Source organism: Prionailurus bengalensis, chromosome C2 (assembly GCF_016509475.1).
Source record: "Prionailurus bengalensis isolate Pbe53 chromosome C2, Fcat_Pben_1.1_paternal_pri, whole genome shotgun sequence".
Classification (NCBI taxonomy): Eukaryota; Metazoa; Chordata; class Mammalia; order Carnivora; family Felidae; genus Prionailurus; species Prionailurus bengalensis.
In genome coordinates this window covers 85,305,924-85,322,875 of record NC_057350.1, presented here as the reverse complement: position 1 = coordinate 85,322,875, position 16,952 = coordinate 85,305,924, and positions in this window count along the sequence as shown.

Sequence of the window (16,952 nt, the reverse complement as noted above, 5' to 3'; positions counted from 1 at the left end):
GCCTCTGAACTTTTGAAAGATTGAGAAAAATGATCTACATGCTCACATCTGTACATGGTACACCTATAAATTAACCAGACAATTTCCTTTTTATAATCTGTCTTGTTGTGCTTTGCTAATGACTCTCAAGCTTCACTGGGGTGCTCGTTACAAAGGTCCTAGACAACATACCAAGACTCTGGTTCCCTAGACCTGCACTCAGGCCCAGGAATTTGCAATTTAAATGATGATTCTGAGGCAGGTAATCCAAGGTCCACACATTAAGAAATACTGCTTTGTGTGTACTTTCCAAACACCACTTTCTTCCCTAAAACATTTGAACAAAGACTTCTATTATGAACAGTACAATGCCTGAGTGACATAGGCAAGTGCCTGCATAGTAAGATTCTCCTGAAAGGCACCACATCCCCTAACCCTTACACTTACCCCTTCCTTGAAAAATCAATCAACGAAAAGCTAAATAATGCAAAATTTACTCTGCTTAATATCCTCTTTCATCAGTTTTATTAGAATTTAAGACTTTAAGAGAATGTAAGTATTCTTGGGAGATGTAACACTTCAAGCTATGATCTGTTACCCTCTCGAATGTATTGGAAGTTTTGGTGGAAAGAGAAAAAAAAGAAAACTAGATATCTAATGTTGTAGGTTGAATTGTGTCCCCCCTTCACCCCAAACTCATATGTTGAAGTCCTAATCCCAATACCTCAGAATGCCACCATATATGGAAATAGGGTCATTACACATGTAATTAATTAAGGTGATGCCATTAAAGTAGACCCTAATCCGACCTAACATGTGTTCCTATAAAAAAGAAAAATTTGGACACAGACACAGTCTCATACAGAGGATGGATGATGTGAAGACACAGGAAGAACACCATCTACAAGCCAAGGACAGCAGCCTGGAACAGAGCCATCCCTCACAGGTCTCAGAACCAGCTCTGCCAACACCTGGATTTGGGACAGGAAGCCTCTAGAATTGCAATACAATAAGTTTCTGCTGTTTAAGACACCCAGCGTGTGGTACTTTGTTCTGGAGCCCTAGAAAACAAATACATCTGAGATAAAGAATCAGCAAAGGAGGAGTATGGCCAAAGGTGAGTCTCGCCAAAAACAAACCCTTCCTAGTTATGTTTTTGCCTCTATAACTGGCTTGCTTAACAGAGTAAAATAAAATCAGTATCCCAAGTTAAATGCGATTTTATAATCCTAGAGATGAGGAGACCCCTTATTATCTAGATGTAATCCACAAATTATTACTTTTCTAAATAATCATGTTTTGGAGGCTGGTCGCTGCCCAGCAACACCACCCAAAGCAGCATTGTGAGATATTGGTAGCCAGGATTTCGCATAAAAAATACAATAACCTGTTTAAAATTTGGTGCAGGGTTGTACTTGGTAAAAGGGAAACAACCACAAATACTAGCTGTGGGAACCAGCTTCTCACGACAAACATTTCATCCGGCAAACAGTGAAAGAAATTGTTTGGAGCTTTCCAGGGTAGCTCAACAGGAATCAGATTTCTCCAAAATTGCTGTTTGCATTGCCAAGTGCATCTCACCACGGCTGCTACTTTCTACCCAAAGATGTCTGTTATGGTACAACACTTGGCCAAGAGCTGATATAATCTCAGTCACCAAGCTCAGACTGCAATCTATCTGCATAAACGTGCAGACAGAGGGTTTCAGGAAAAGTTTACTAGGCAGGGGGAAAAAAAAAAACAACAAGAAAGCAAGAGATTGAGTTATAGACTTAAACACAAAAAAGAGTGTAAGATACGCTCTCACAGATTTCACCAGTGAAATAGTCAATGTGAAAAGCTGGAGGGAAGGTTTTTTATCTGTGACAAAACAGGGCAACAGACACTTTAAGTGACCTAATAAAAGAAGAAAACAATATAATCAGATCAACATGCAAAGAGTTACAATTAAAATGTACAAATACCATGTTCTTTATTTATACAGTGAGGAGCTGAATGGAATAGATGACCAGTTATACATTCAGTAGAGCAGTAAAAAAATGGCAAGCTTGAAAGAAAAAGAGAATTTAAGTGTTATGAAAAGAAAGAAGTGATGAGAGGTGAGAAATATACTGAAATATCTGTCTAATTTCATAGCCTTAAAGCAGTTCACAGCCTTTTTATTATATCTCCAGATGTCATTTGGTGCTTGGGGTTCAGGAAAGCAAGTTAGTTACAACATTCAACGCATTTACACCATCGACTTTCCATATGACGTAGACCCCATTCCAGCAAGAGAATGATGAAGATTTAATTTTTATGTACGCTACTGAAATGCAAACAAGCAAAAAGAATTTACTTAACCCTTTCCCACCACAGAATTAATTCTAACTGATTGAATAGAAATCCTTTTTCCCCTTTCAGCAATTATGTTAAAAAACGAAAACAAAAACAGAAAAGAAAAAAAAAAACCTGGAGACTCTTCCTGTTATAATCAATTTTATTTTCTTACTCATTATGGCTTATTGTAGAACAAGACCGAAATTACATTTGGTTGAAACAAGAAGACAGCTCCATTTTTCCAATTCTTTGACTTTATTTCCTTTCCCTACCTGTCCACCTCTTCCCCTCTCTCTCTCTCTTTCTCTCCTGTTTCTCTCTTGCTTTCTCAATTTACTTTCAGATTTTAAATTTACCTCAATTCCCACCATCATGAAGGATATTTCATGCAGTCTCTAGAGAGCTGGGCACAGGCAGTTCCGAGGATTGCAACAGACAACCAGGCAGAGGCTACAGCACAATGCTCATATAGGAGGCAGCGTTTAACAACTGTCATTTTTCGGGCCACCTGGGTGGTTCAGTCAGTTAAGCGTCCAACTCTTGATCTCGGCTCAAGTGATGATCTCACAGTTCGTGAGTTCAAGCCCTGCATCGGACTCTGTGCTGACAGTACGGAGCCTGCTTGGGATTCTCTGCCTCTCCCTTTCTCTGACCCGCCCTGCCTTGTGCTGCCTCTCTCTCTCTCTCAAAATAAATAATTAAACTGAAAAAAAAAGAAATATACTTTTTCTTTCAAGTTATACTCCTTCAATTTCTTTCTACCATTCTCTTGTTTCTTGTTTGAGATCCATGTTTTATTATGACTGTCTAAGTCTTGTCTAGAAGGAAAGTGTTTAAGTCAATACTGTGCCCAGGGAGAACTGGGTTGAGTGGGTCATCTCAAACATGTAGAATGGAGCAGCCCATCAGGGCTAAATCAGCTGGTGTTTACACTGAGGTGGGGGAAAGCAGAGCAGACTCACTCAGGCAGACAAAGGTGGGAACCAGCTATAAGGGCATAAAATAAAACCTAACCAAAAGTAGGTACAGGTAAACAGAGGCAGGACTCACTGGTCAGGAGAAGCCCACAGAGTCTGATGGACCAGGAGGTGGCCCTTTACTGGAGCTGAAGGAGGTAAAGGAGATAAAAGAAGCAGCAGCAAGGCTAAGCTCTGAGGTAAAGGCTGAGGTGGTTTTTCAAAAAGAGAGTTGTGCCAAAATAGATTAGGGCCAAATGCCAACTTTACAATGGGTAACACAGAGCTTCTGGGGCCACCTGCCCTAGACCTAGAGGTCTATGCTCATCTTTGTTACCTATCGGGTGTCTGGTCTGTGGTGGCAAAGGCTCAGGCATTTTCTAGTCTGGTGTCCTTTGACCTTGCACTGAAGATTGGCACCACTTCCTCGGGATGAAGCAGAGCCTCTGCTGGAGGTAGATAGAGACAGAATGTCCAAATCCACACACCCTGCCCCATGCCCTAGACCATAACCATTTCCTCATTAAATGTTCAATGTCTGCTCATGCCTGACTCACAGGGGCTGCTCAGTAAATGCGATTTGGGTACATGAATGAATGAACATTTGTGAGGTCCATTACAATAAACTTTTCTCCGTCTTATTCCTTTCCTCTCTTTTGTCAAAAATCAAACAAAATCTCCAAAACCTTCTAAGCCTCAGCTCAAGGAAAGATGAGCTCTTTCCAGGCTCTTCTTCTGCATCCCTGAGAGGAAGGTGGTATGGACGAATGGAATGAGCAGACAATCGGTGTTGGTCAAATTAGGTTTAAATCTTATTCCCACTTTTTTGGAACTTCTCTGAGCTCTGGGCTACTTTGCTGATGGAAAGGGAATAAGAACTTCTAAGAGATCACTCTGATGACTGACTAAGATAGGTTTAAATTCCTAGTGTAGTCCCTGAAACACACTAAGTGTTCAGTAAATATAACTCTCCTCCCTCAATAGCCCTGGTAGTTCATCACTTCACTATCTCTCCAATATTAAGGAATGCCCCGATTTTTACAGATTAGAAAATGCAAGAAAAACAAGGTTAAGTCAATTGTTCAAACTGATACATTTCATGATAGAGCTTTTGAGAAGTAAGATGGTGAGGCTAAAAAAGAAACCAATAAGCTTACTTAATCAGAGGAGTAATAGGCTTGCACCAAAAACACAACCAGGGCAGTAAAACAAACAAAAGGACAAGAATAATCAAATGGGTTGGTTTAAAATGGCTCTAGACACTGACCTTATACCTTTCACAAAACTGAACTCAAAATGAATCATAGACCTACATGTAAATTTGTCTATGTAAATGTAAAAATGCAAAATGTAAAAGTGCAAAGGTATAAAATTTCCTAGAAGATAACGTAAGGGAAAATCTAGGTGACTTTTGGGTATGGTAATGAGTTTTTAGATGTAACACGAAGAGTATAACTGATGCAAGAAAAATTGGTAAGCTGGACTTCATTAAAATTAAAAACTTCCACTCTGCAAAAGACATGGTTGAGAGAATGAAAGGACAAGCCACAGACTGGGAGAAAATATTTGCAAAACACATATCTGATAACAGGCTTGTGTCCAAAATATACAAAGAACTCTTAAAACTCAACATTAAGAAAACAAACAATGCAATAAAAAGTGGGCAGAGAGAGAGAGAGAGAGAGAGAGAGAGAGACCTCACCAGAGAAGATATACAGAAGGCAAGTATGCGTATAAAAAGATACTCAACATCCTACATCATTAGGAAATTTCAAAATAAAACACAAGATACTACAACACACTTGTTAGAATGGTGAAAACTCAAAACAGTGACATCAACTGCTGGTGAGGAAGTGGAGTAACAGATACAGCCACTTCGATATTTTGACAGTTTCTTACAAAGCTAAACTTACTCTTGCACTCCTAGGTATTTACCCAAAGGAGCTGAAAAACTTACATTCATGCAAAAATCTGCATATGGCCCTTTACAGCAGTTTTATTTATAATTGCCAGAAATTGGAAACAGCGTAAATATCTTTTAATAGGTGGGTGGATAAACTGTAGAACATTCATTCATATATTAGAATATTATTCAGCAATAAAAAGAAATGAGCTATCAAGCAATGAAAAGACATGGGGGAATCTTAAAGGCCTATTGCTAAGAGAAAGAAGCCAATCTGAAGAGGCCACACACTATATGATTCCACCTATGTGACATTGTGGAAAAAGCAAAACTATAGAAACAGTAAAACAATCAGTAAAAAAATCAGAGGTTTCCAGGGATTAGGGAGAGAGAGAAGGGATGAGTCGATGGAGCACATGAGATTTTTAGGGCAGTGAAACTATTCTGCATGGCACTGCATGGTGGATACATGACATTATGCTTTTGGCAAAACCCGTGAAACTGTACGACACAAAGAGTGAATCCCAAAGCGAACTATGGACTTTAGTTAACAATAAAGTATCAATATTGATTCATCCATTGTAGCAAATACACCACACCAATGCAAGACATTAATAAAAAGGGAAACTGAAGAGAACAGGCAGGGAGTGTTTGGGAAGTCTCTATAGTTTCTGTTCAATTTTTCTATAAACCTAAAATTGCCCTAAAAAAGAAAGTCTATTAATGTAAAAAAAAAAAAAAAAAGAATAGAGTGCTATAGAAAACCAGCTGGAGCCTCTAAAATCTAATTGTTTATCTGTTTTGGCATAATTTTGATTGTTTTGCATAATTTCCCTCTATCCTGAGTCCTGTCCTCTTACACAACCCCCAACCTACAAAAATAAGACCCACACCTCTCTGTGCCTCTCCATTATTTTTTTTTTATTTAACCTTCATTTATTAAGTAATAATTTTGTGCCAAGCACTATGATAATTGCTGGAGATATGGAAAGAGGAATAAGATCAGACTTGAGGATCTCACAGTCTAGCAATGGAGACATGTTAATTACAGTGGAACAAGATATTAAGTGTCATAAATAAAGCTAAGAAAAATCTCTTGGAACCACAATAACTGAGTACTTTAAACTCTATAAGGCATTATGAAACTATATTAAAATCCACCTTGTCTGCTTTGTTTAGCATTATGCTATCTTGCTTTTGCTAGTGTCTCACATTTAAAATTTCTTTTAAACCTCTCCCTCCTATTCCTATTCTTCAGCCTTTTGCTTCTTCCTGTAGATTGCTAACTCTTGCTGATTTTCCAATTCAGTCAAACTATTTGGCCAAGATATGTATGTTCATCCAACATAATCTGTGACTCTTCCACTGGCAGAAAGAGAGAGAGAGTGAGAGAAATGAACTTTACACAAGGAACAGTGTCATTAAGCAGTGGAGATTTCCAACATGCAATCTCAAGGCCATCTCCCAAAAGAAAGGTGGTGCGGTCTGAAGTAAAATAATAACATGCAGTCTAGAGGAAGGAGACAGCCATTCCCTTGCCTCTGCACATTCCTGTATCAGGGACCAGGACTTGAGGTTGAACAAGGGTGATGGGGAGAGCTTTGAGCAGTGGGCATGTGGTCACAAACCCCACATGCCAGGTCTTTCTTCTGGCAGTTGATAAGAGGAGAAGCAGGTGCTGGCAGTTTCATATCTCCTGTGCTGTCAAGGGCAGGCCAAATTCAACACTCTTGTCTTAACCTTGGAGACAACCTATTACCAAGTGTCTTCCACTAAATCCCTGCCTACCTCTCTATGCTCATCTCCTGCCACTGTCCCCCTTTGTGTTCTTGTGACCATGTGAGGGGACTCTTCTCACATCCACACTGTGGTTTCCTGACTTCCTGCCTCAACTCATGCCTTTCCTCCTCTCCTGGAATCACCTGCCTTAGCTTCTACTCAATCTTCATTTGGCCAGGCCCCAAACTCAAGGGATCTTGCCTCAACCAGCATCCATCCCCATGTATTCTTCTTCTCTGTTCTTTCTTTCTTTCTTTCTTTCTTTCTTTCTTTCTTTCTTTCTTCCTTCCTTCTTTTTTTTTTTTTTTTTGAGAGAAAGCATGAGAGTGAGCAGGGGAGGGGAAGAGGGAGAGAGAATCTTAAGCAGTCTCCATGCTCACTCTCAGTGCAGAGCCCAACTCCAGCTGGATCTCACGACCCTGAGATCACGACCAGAGCCGAAATCTCAGAGTCGGACACTTAACCAACTGAGCCACTCAGGCACCCCATTCTCTATTCTCTTTGTATTGAATTAACCGGTTTTCAATTCTGACCCTCCACTACACTGAGCAACTTAGAGTCAGGGGAATTACGGTGATTGGAATTTCACAGGCAAATATGTTTGTACCACTTGCTCCCTCCTTTATCATGTGAATATATGTGATGAAACATGTGGTATAAGATTTAAAAAATTGGAGTTCCACTGCCTAGATGTGAATCCTGACTCTGCCATTTACTATCCATTTACTCTGAATTTACTATCCATTTACTCTGAATTACTGCTGCATTTAATGTTCTTGTCCCTCAGTTTCCTCAGATGTGAAATGGAGATAACAGCACTTACATACTTACCTTATAAGATTGTTGTGAGATTTGACTGAGTAGCCAGATGGTGATGATGATGATGATGATGATGATGATGATGGTGATGATAGATAGATGATAGATAGATAGATAGATAGATAGATAGATAGATAGATAGATGATAGACGAGTTTTGAATGATACTGGACATATAGCAAGTGCCGGTTAAATGTTAACCATCATCATCATCATCATCATCACGTGTGTAGTCCTGACGATAGGCACTTGGTTCCCCTATAATGCCTTCCTCAGGATTATCATGATACTTGTTTGGATTTATCTGATTTTCAGATTTAGAGTAAATGGTTAATACTTACTCTTTGTGTCCAGATCTACCAACACAAGCTGCAATACAGCTGGAGTTCCGTGATTTAAGTAAATAGAACAATTGTTCGGCAGCACCCTGGACAAAAACCACAACCTCTTCTCTCAAAGCATTTGTTATTTAAGAACTAGTTATTTCTAAGGGAAAATGAACCCATCAAGAAAAAAAGACTGAGAAGGAGAGGTGGGGGGTGGGGAGAAAATTGTGGTATTATTGGTAATGACCTTGGAAAAATAAGAAATGTGTCTTAAAAGAAGAATTAGCAAGGCTGTTAATTTTAGGAAATTGTGTTCAAAAATGCTGAATTTCTTTAGAATGGAACATTTGTCGGGGAGAAAAGTGCTAAGGAAAAGGGAAAAAAAACTTAAAAAAAAAAAAAAAGCTAGCCAGGGAATTGCAAGAAACTCAAGCCAATATGTAGCTTGCATCTGCTGGCAATACTCTCATCAAAGAAGGAAATAAGATACAAAACTGAAATTGCTATTCAAAGAAACTTGATAAACAAAATAATCCATTCAATATAACAGATGGCTGTACAATAGTGTGTGCCATGACTAAAATATCTGACCCACCCACCTACCCACTGGTAGTGCTACCAAAAACATCAATTTAAACTGGGCAACCTGAAATGCATTGAATAAAACTGGCTATAACTACGATGTCAGCAAAATATATTCATGCTGAAAAGAATAGAAATATTCAAAATGCATCGTCTAAAAAGTGTACTTCCAAATGCTGTAATATCTCTCTGCTTGGCCCAGGTCTATATCCTGTCCTTGTGACGTTTCTACCTCTAGTTCAATTAATCAGCGCTGTAATTCCAAGGAGGTCATTGATGCTACACTCAGTCTGGTTCACTTCAAGAGATATTTATGTTACTTCTACTGTGTTCTAGGTCCTGTGATAGTTGCTGGAAGGATAAGATGAGACATTGTTCTAGATCTTGAACATTCCAGTGCAGGTTATCTGCTCAGCAGTAAACTGAAACACCACTTTGGATATATCTGAATCTCTGTGAATCTCGAATCACTAAATAAATGGTTCATATTGATCTATGTGTTAGAAAATTACGGTCAGAACTTTCTGGGCTACCATACTTCTATGAGAACATGCATGTCACCTAGTTTAAAGTTGCCATTATTGACTGCTCTAAAAGATTTGGCATGAGGCAAAAGAAACTATCACTTTGAAACCCAAATCTGTCCCAATAACTAAAAAAGCTATATATTATTTGTAATGCTTCCATGTATAAAACCAAATGTTTGAGCAATGGCTTTTTATACTCATAGTGCCTTAATGGGTACTGTGAATACTACCAGAATGAAGCAATGTCACACTTCAGGAAAAACAAAACCTGAAGCACAAATGAAAAGTGTCAAAAAAAAGTTCATCACCGCATTTCCCTGTTGCCTAATTTCTCGATTAACTTCTGATGGGCCTCTGAGGCAATAAATAAAAATTCTCAAATAAAAGGGACCTTAAAAGGAGGTGAACTTTCATCGCCCACTATTTCTGACAGCTTGTTCCTGAGCAAAGCAACTGGTGTCCCTGGGGACTCATTCAACATTCATTTGAATCATGGAGAAAGAGACCCAGTTTGGAAGATGTTTTTCTGGAGTACAGAGGGGGACTTTGATCCTAGCTCAGATAACAGCTGCCCTCCATGAGAGGGTTTTCTGGTTGCTCTATCCCTTAGGCCAGGTAAGCCTCAAGGGAGGTGTCTAGTTGACCTCAAAGCTCAGCCAAGCAACTGATACCTGAGGGAGGGTCTTTGAGTGGGCAAGGGAGCCTGGCATCAAGTGTTATCATTCTGTCAGTCTCTCTCCTGGCTAGACACAGAGCACACAGGAAAGGGACTCCGAAAGGGAATCAAGTCTCACCTTGATTTTCCCCCCATTGTCAAATTAAAGGAAGGCAAGAAGCCAAAATACCATGATAGATTTTAGTCTCTGCCATTGTGTTTTCTCACTATTCTGGAATTGTAACAAAGTATTTCCTTTGAAATTCCTGACCCCTGGCTTTTAAGTACAAAAGCAAAGGTGAATGTGAATGATTAATATCCTAGAAGAAAATTAAATGAGTCATATAGTTAATATAGTAAGGGTACAAGATTACAAGTCTCCATCACTTCGTAGGAAGCCGTTCTCCTTTTAGAATGAGGGGATTTGGAGAAAGAATTGGCATATCCTCGTTAAAATTAATCTAAATATTGGCCCTATGAGATAATATTATGTCTTGTCAATGGTTGCTGTATTTATGATATGGAATATCAAGGGAATCACTGAACCAACAAAGATATTTAAAAAATCATTTTCATGATGATTTGTTTGAAAAGGTGACTATCAGATAGATCTCTAGCCTTCAGAAAATTATCCTGCCACTCATAATTAGACCAGCTTTTGTCTTTCATTCATGTACTCATTTAATAAATATTTACTGAACATTTATTGTGTGCAAAGCATTGCTTTGGACACTGTAGGGAATAAAGATGATCTGTGACAGTTCTTATACCTAATAGGAGGATTAAGACTGTACATGGTAGGAAATGATAAATGCCATTGAATTGACATGGACTAGAGGACTTAACAAACCCCTTAGTGACCACCAGACCCACGAGCAGTTTGGGATCCAACTTCTAACTCAGTTAAAATGTAACTTCAGGATGGCCTGACATTTAGCCAATCTCCCTCCCTGTCGCAAAAGGGAAAAATAGGCTGCTATCACCCCACAGAGAGAGGATAGCACCCCTCCACAGATTTATGAAAGTAAGGAAAGGCGATTTGCCTGCCTTTCTCCCCCCTCCTCTCTTCTTCCCACGTTATCCTGAGATGTGAAGTGTGGCACTGGCTGTAGTAAAGACAGCTGAGACAAGAAAATTAAGAGGAGTGCTTCTCCTGTCTTCTTCAAGCCATCTTACATTCTCAGACACACTTCCCTGTCTCACCTGGGAATAGGTGTGGGAGAACCCATCACCGGAGGGGAAGTCTGCCATTACCGAGGGCATCCTCAGTTAAGGATGCTCAATGACACTCAGAGCCAGAGACTTGATAAAGGACTGAGGGGAAAGATTTGTCTCTTCCCCCAAGAAAAGCAGCTTCCTTTCATTCCCTCCAAAACTAAAAAGGTTGTTATTGATTAATAACAGTTCTGATTAGAACTATTCACAAGCATTCAGCAGGAGTGTGCACAAAATACACAGATATGCAGAAAGTGCAAACTCCATGTGATGGTTTTTGTGTTATAACCCAACAAGCCAGTGAGACGTGTGACAGTGTGTGCTGAGCACCTGTTCAATAATTCAATTTTCTTCAGAGGAAATTTTTAATACTTAAAATAACAGGACCAGTGGAAAAGACCCACCTTTTTACTCTAGCATTTAAACCAATTATACTCAGATGTGTCAATTCTTTCCCCTTTCTCCTTTTTAACACTTCAGATTGCCTGTGATAGGATTCAATTACAAAATCTACTTTCTGCCTTGACTACTTCTTCCCTGTAACTTCACTTGGATTCTTAACCTTTTCCATTTTTATCCTTTTATGAGTGTTTTACATTTTTTCTCCTTTCTGATGTTACCTATCTGGCAACTTTCAGTATGAATATCTTTTAAAATCATTCCTGGGTCAGAGTGCTTTTTTCACACATGTCCATCTACCTAATCTATACTACGTATCTGCATATACATAGATATAGATGATACAGATTCACACCTTTCATCATGATAGGGATGCAATGTCAGTATTACCCTGTCTTCTGTATGGACTCTTTTATACAGCTTTGCCAGAACATCCTTGATTGTTTTCAAGATGTACCCTTGCCTTTTCACGTTTTCATTTCCTCCTTTGACTCATTTAAATTTTTTCTCTCTCCTTTTCATTATTACTTCTGTCAACTCTGTGCCTGACTTCAGCATGAGATCACCTTTTCTTAATTTTTCATTAGCTAATACACACTAAGCAATTATGGTGTTTCAAGAAGTAACTCTTTCCAAAAGATTAATAGTGAACATTAACAAAAGCTTTTCCGATCTGACCTCCAATATTATTCAATAAAGGGTGACGATAAGTAGAACCGATCCTTGGAAATTCCCCGTGTTTATGTTTGCCAAGATGATCCATCTACAGACCTAGTTGCAGTGTGATTTCACCCCACCGTCAAGAGGTGGAGTCTTTTTCCCTTTCTTTGCATGTGGGTTCACCAAGTGCCCGGCTTTGAGCAACAAAATGCAATGGAAATATCTCTGTGCCTCTCATAAGACCTTGCAAGTCTTGTTCTTATTGCCTTGGAGCCCTGTGGCCACCATGCTGGGAAGATACCCCAAATGAAAGATCATTTGGAGGAAGAACCCAGCTATCACAGTCATTCCTGCTATCTCAAATGACACTCCAGATGTGCAAGTGAGACCCTCTTAGACCATCAATCCCAACTGAGCTCTAAGCTGAGTGCAGCCACAAGAATGAGATCTGTTGAAACCAGCAGATCAGTCCAGTCAACTCATAGGACAGGGAGAAAAAACAAAGCGTTGTTGTGATAAGTACTGAAATTTTGATGGTTTGATACTCAACAACAACAGGTAACTGATACAGCCTCCAATGCACCTAATAGTCTACTAACTTACGGTAGGTGCTGAAGTACAGGATTGGAAATATGTAGGCCAAACAGACCAATAGACCTAGTCATACACATATTTAATATTTATTGACACTTATATATAAATTAATATATCTGATAGGTACATATAAATATATATTTATATAATCAATAATCTATGATACAAACACAATATATAATATACATAACCACACACAAACATATAATCAGGCCTGAACTTCAGCACTGGGATACAAGATAAATAAAATTATGTTGTCAGCATTATAAGTCTCATTATCTAGTCAGATGTGGTGCAAATGAATTCTGTTGCTATGTGGGACATTTTGGTAGAGTATTACAGAAACACAAAGAAAGGATTGATTTACCTTGACTGAGAAAAGAGAAGTGTGGGTAGGGAGAATTGAGAAGAAAAATCATCTGAGAGTTGTCAGTTACTGAGTTAGAAGTAAACACAGAGGCAGCAGGAAGGAGTGGCAAAACATACCTGTCAGTGCAACCTTCTGCCAAGGACTTGGAATTTAACTGTTTGAACGAAAACTCACCTGCGGTTCTTCTCTATGATCTCTCCACTCCCTCTTTCCTTATTTATGTCATGCTTCTTTTTAGCACTATGTGATAAGTTTCTTTAAAAAGTAATGTTTATTTATTTGAGAGCAAGGGGGGAGAGAGAGAGCATGAGCAAACAAAGAGCATGTGCACAAGCAGGGGAGGGGCACAGAGAGAGGGAGAGAGAGAATCCCAAGCAGGCTCCGCACTGTCAGCACAGAGCCCAACATGGGAGTTGAACCCATGAACCATGAGGTCTTGACCTAAGCCAAAATCAAGAGTTGGCAGCTTAACCAACTGAGCCACCCAGGTGTCCCTATATGATAAGCTTCTAATACTAACCAGATGAATCTTGCTATTGATTAGAGCCCAAGTTCAAGATCATGATTTCTTTCTTGGACCAGTGCCATAGCCCCAGTATCTGTCATTTGGTTTTCCCTCTTACTTTCCTTCATCTCATCCACACACTGCATCAGAGACATCTGGAAAATGCAAATCCACCTTCATGGTCCCATCTCTCTACTTCTCCATCCCCAACACACACAGCCTGCCTTCCAGCCATCGCAATTGTTTGTGGTTCCCTTTGCTAACTGAGCAATGGCTCAAGCTACCACTTTAGCCTTCAAGTTTACCACATCAAGCTCTCAATGCCATTTGTAGACCATTCGGACTCAAGAACAATAACTCACTGTTTAAGGCACATCTCATTTCCTCGGGAAGCCTATCCCCACAGCTGTGCTCTGCCTTCCTTGGATCCTGTAATATAGCATGGAGCATATTGCCTTTGTGCCTCCAGTTATATTCTGAATATACTTCTATCATAATTCACACTACACTTTATTCTATTTATTTATTTATTTATTTATTTACTTACTTACTTATTTCTCTACCCTCTCTCCCTTCCCCCAGCCTTCATCAGGCTGACATCTTTATAGATACAAAACATCTTTTACTCCTTTGGTATTTCCATCACACCACACATTGCCTGACTCATAGTAGAAATTCCATAATGAAAATGAATATTTTCAAATAATTTGAATACCATAAATTTAGATATAATAAAAAACTGTATCAAGTATAACTTAAACTTGCTTTCTGGTGATTTTGTCCGCCTTATTCTAGTTGTTTGAATGATAAAACTGTTCAAATTTTGGATAAATGAGTATTTACTGTATCTCTTTCCTAGTTGATATAATAACTAAATTTCATATAATAAACAATTTATTGCTTCTGTGGAATAGTAGATTTGTAAACCAATACAATTTGAGTATTTAGCAACCAGCTCTCTATTACAAATTGAATAACAAGATGTCTCAAAATTCTTGCATTAAAACATATATATAGCAAAACCCAACCCTTAGAACTCTGTGCTCTAAACCTGCAACAGATTACAAGCTAAAATTAAAATGAGAGAGAGAGAGAGAAATTGTTCCAGGAAACCTATAAACTATAGCAAGAAATGACAGCTGTTAGCCACAAAGAAAACATAAAATTTTAAAAAGCAGATCTAAGACCTCAAGAAGGGAAATATCCAGGACCAATAAAAGTAGGAAAAACCAGGAATCTATACCTTAACTAGACTATGGACATTGCTGAGCTGTCCATACAGGTAATAAACAGCATACAGCATAGTTGTTGTATGCATTGATGACCATATTTTTCAATGAAAATTATGTTCAGTATATTTTGAATTAAAAAAAGGAATGGTATAAACATTTCATATTTTTTCAAAATTATTAATTTTTAAAAACTGTTTAAATTCTATTTATCTAAGATATCCAGAAGAACTCATTCTTAAATTTTTATTCAATTTGAATAAATACTAAATAAAGGTATCACTTATTCAATGCCTAAATGCCATACATGCTGCACTTTATACTAGAACCTATAAGATAAGTATTATTATTTCCATTTTATGGGTGAGGAAACCAAGGCCCAGAAAGTTGAGATAAATCACCCAAGATCACACAGCCAGTAAACAGCTAAGTAGAGATCTGATATGAGATACTTTTATTCTTGTCATCACTGAAATGTAAATGACTGAGAGTTCATAAGATTATTTATTAATACATCGGTCTGTAGGAGTTCAACTTGAACAAGTTGCTTGCCTTCAACTCACAAATCTGTACCGCAACTGAGTTTCCTTTCACAATGAAACAAAACAAAACCATTGAAAACCATTGCAGCACCAAGGGAACTTCTGCAAAGCAGAAAGAAATCATCCAGGATAAAACGTTACTCATATAATGCCATGCATATTTGCTAACGGAGGTCTAAGCATTTACCAAAGTAAACTGCTAGGAAAAGGCACAGGAAGTTACTGCTATTTCTCCCAGGCAAGTTGAGTAACTTGTCAAAAAACTTGAGCAACTTCCAAAAAAGTCACAATCGTCTGCAATCAATGGCTCTTCTACAAGAAGAAGTACAAAAGACACCAGCAAGAAACTTAAAAGCTAAACAACTGTTAGAGCTGATATCTCAGGGGAAAAAATTAAAACAAAAGCAAAAATTAGAAGGCAATTTTAATTAAAAACCAGATTGATATTAACTTTTAAACTGTTAGGGTAATTGTTAAAACACTAGAAATGTCCCCAAGAGTTATTTATTTAAGGGTTTTGTTCTTGAAAGTCATTACATTATTCCAATAAACACTAAAGAGGTAATTTCCTTTAAATTATTTAGGAGTAAGGGTTAGCCTTCAGCCAGGTGTTCTGTTTATGCAGATGGCAAAATAAATTATTCAGAAATAGAGACAGGTAAAGCAGATGGAAAAGCAGAGTAAACCCAGAAAGCTGTGGGCAGCTGCTTACCAGGCCCCAGTAAAACATCCAATTCTACATCATGGTCCAAGTTACCCAGTCAAGAAGAGTTCTAATACATAAACTCTTGTCTACTTCTCAAAAACACCTTTGGGACCCTGCACTCACTTCAGTGATACTGAATGTAAACTATGTCATCTAGAATTCTTTCATGGGAACAAACGTCTTAACCTAAACCATGAAATATCTCTGAAGGCAGTTTTCCTACTAAATCCAAAAATGACTTGTAGTTCCAAAGAACGTGAGCCTCTTTAAAAAGTGATTCTTATGTTTTATGCAATAAGAACTATTTTAAGCTTCTTCCTGGCACCTTCCAAAATTGATGGAGGTGCCTGGAAAGACCCCCTGGAACTGCAAAGGTCTGTCTCGTACTTCACTGATTCACTGGTTCAATCCCTATGGGTAAGGGTGTCAGAAAGACCTAGGTTTTGGTAAATTCTGCACAAGGAAAGTGCCCATCATCAGACAACGTGGTGACCTCCTCAACAAATTCTAGAGAGTAACCTGCTTACAGAAATGGACCATTAATGAAAAGAAAAGTGCTCGAGGCTCTATACATAACTGCCTTGGCTCCACACATAACTGCCTTGGCTCCACTCATTTAATAAAGCAAAAAAAAAAAAAAAATTAAAGACTATCCACTTAAGGGAGGAGGTCAATGCAGCAGAGGAATTACAGGGATGGGGAGGAAGGAATGCTAAAGGAAAGAATGGCGGCATTCCCTAGAGGGAAGCACACAAGCCTGCGTGCCAGGAGATCTGGCTTATAGTCTCAGCTCGGCTCAATTTGACCTTCAGACCAGAGCGTGTTAACCTCTCTCAGCTTGTGCCTTTATTGCTCGAATGAGGTCAGACCATCACTGAGATCCCCTAA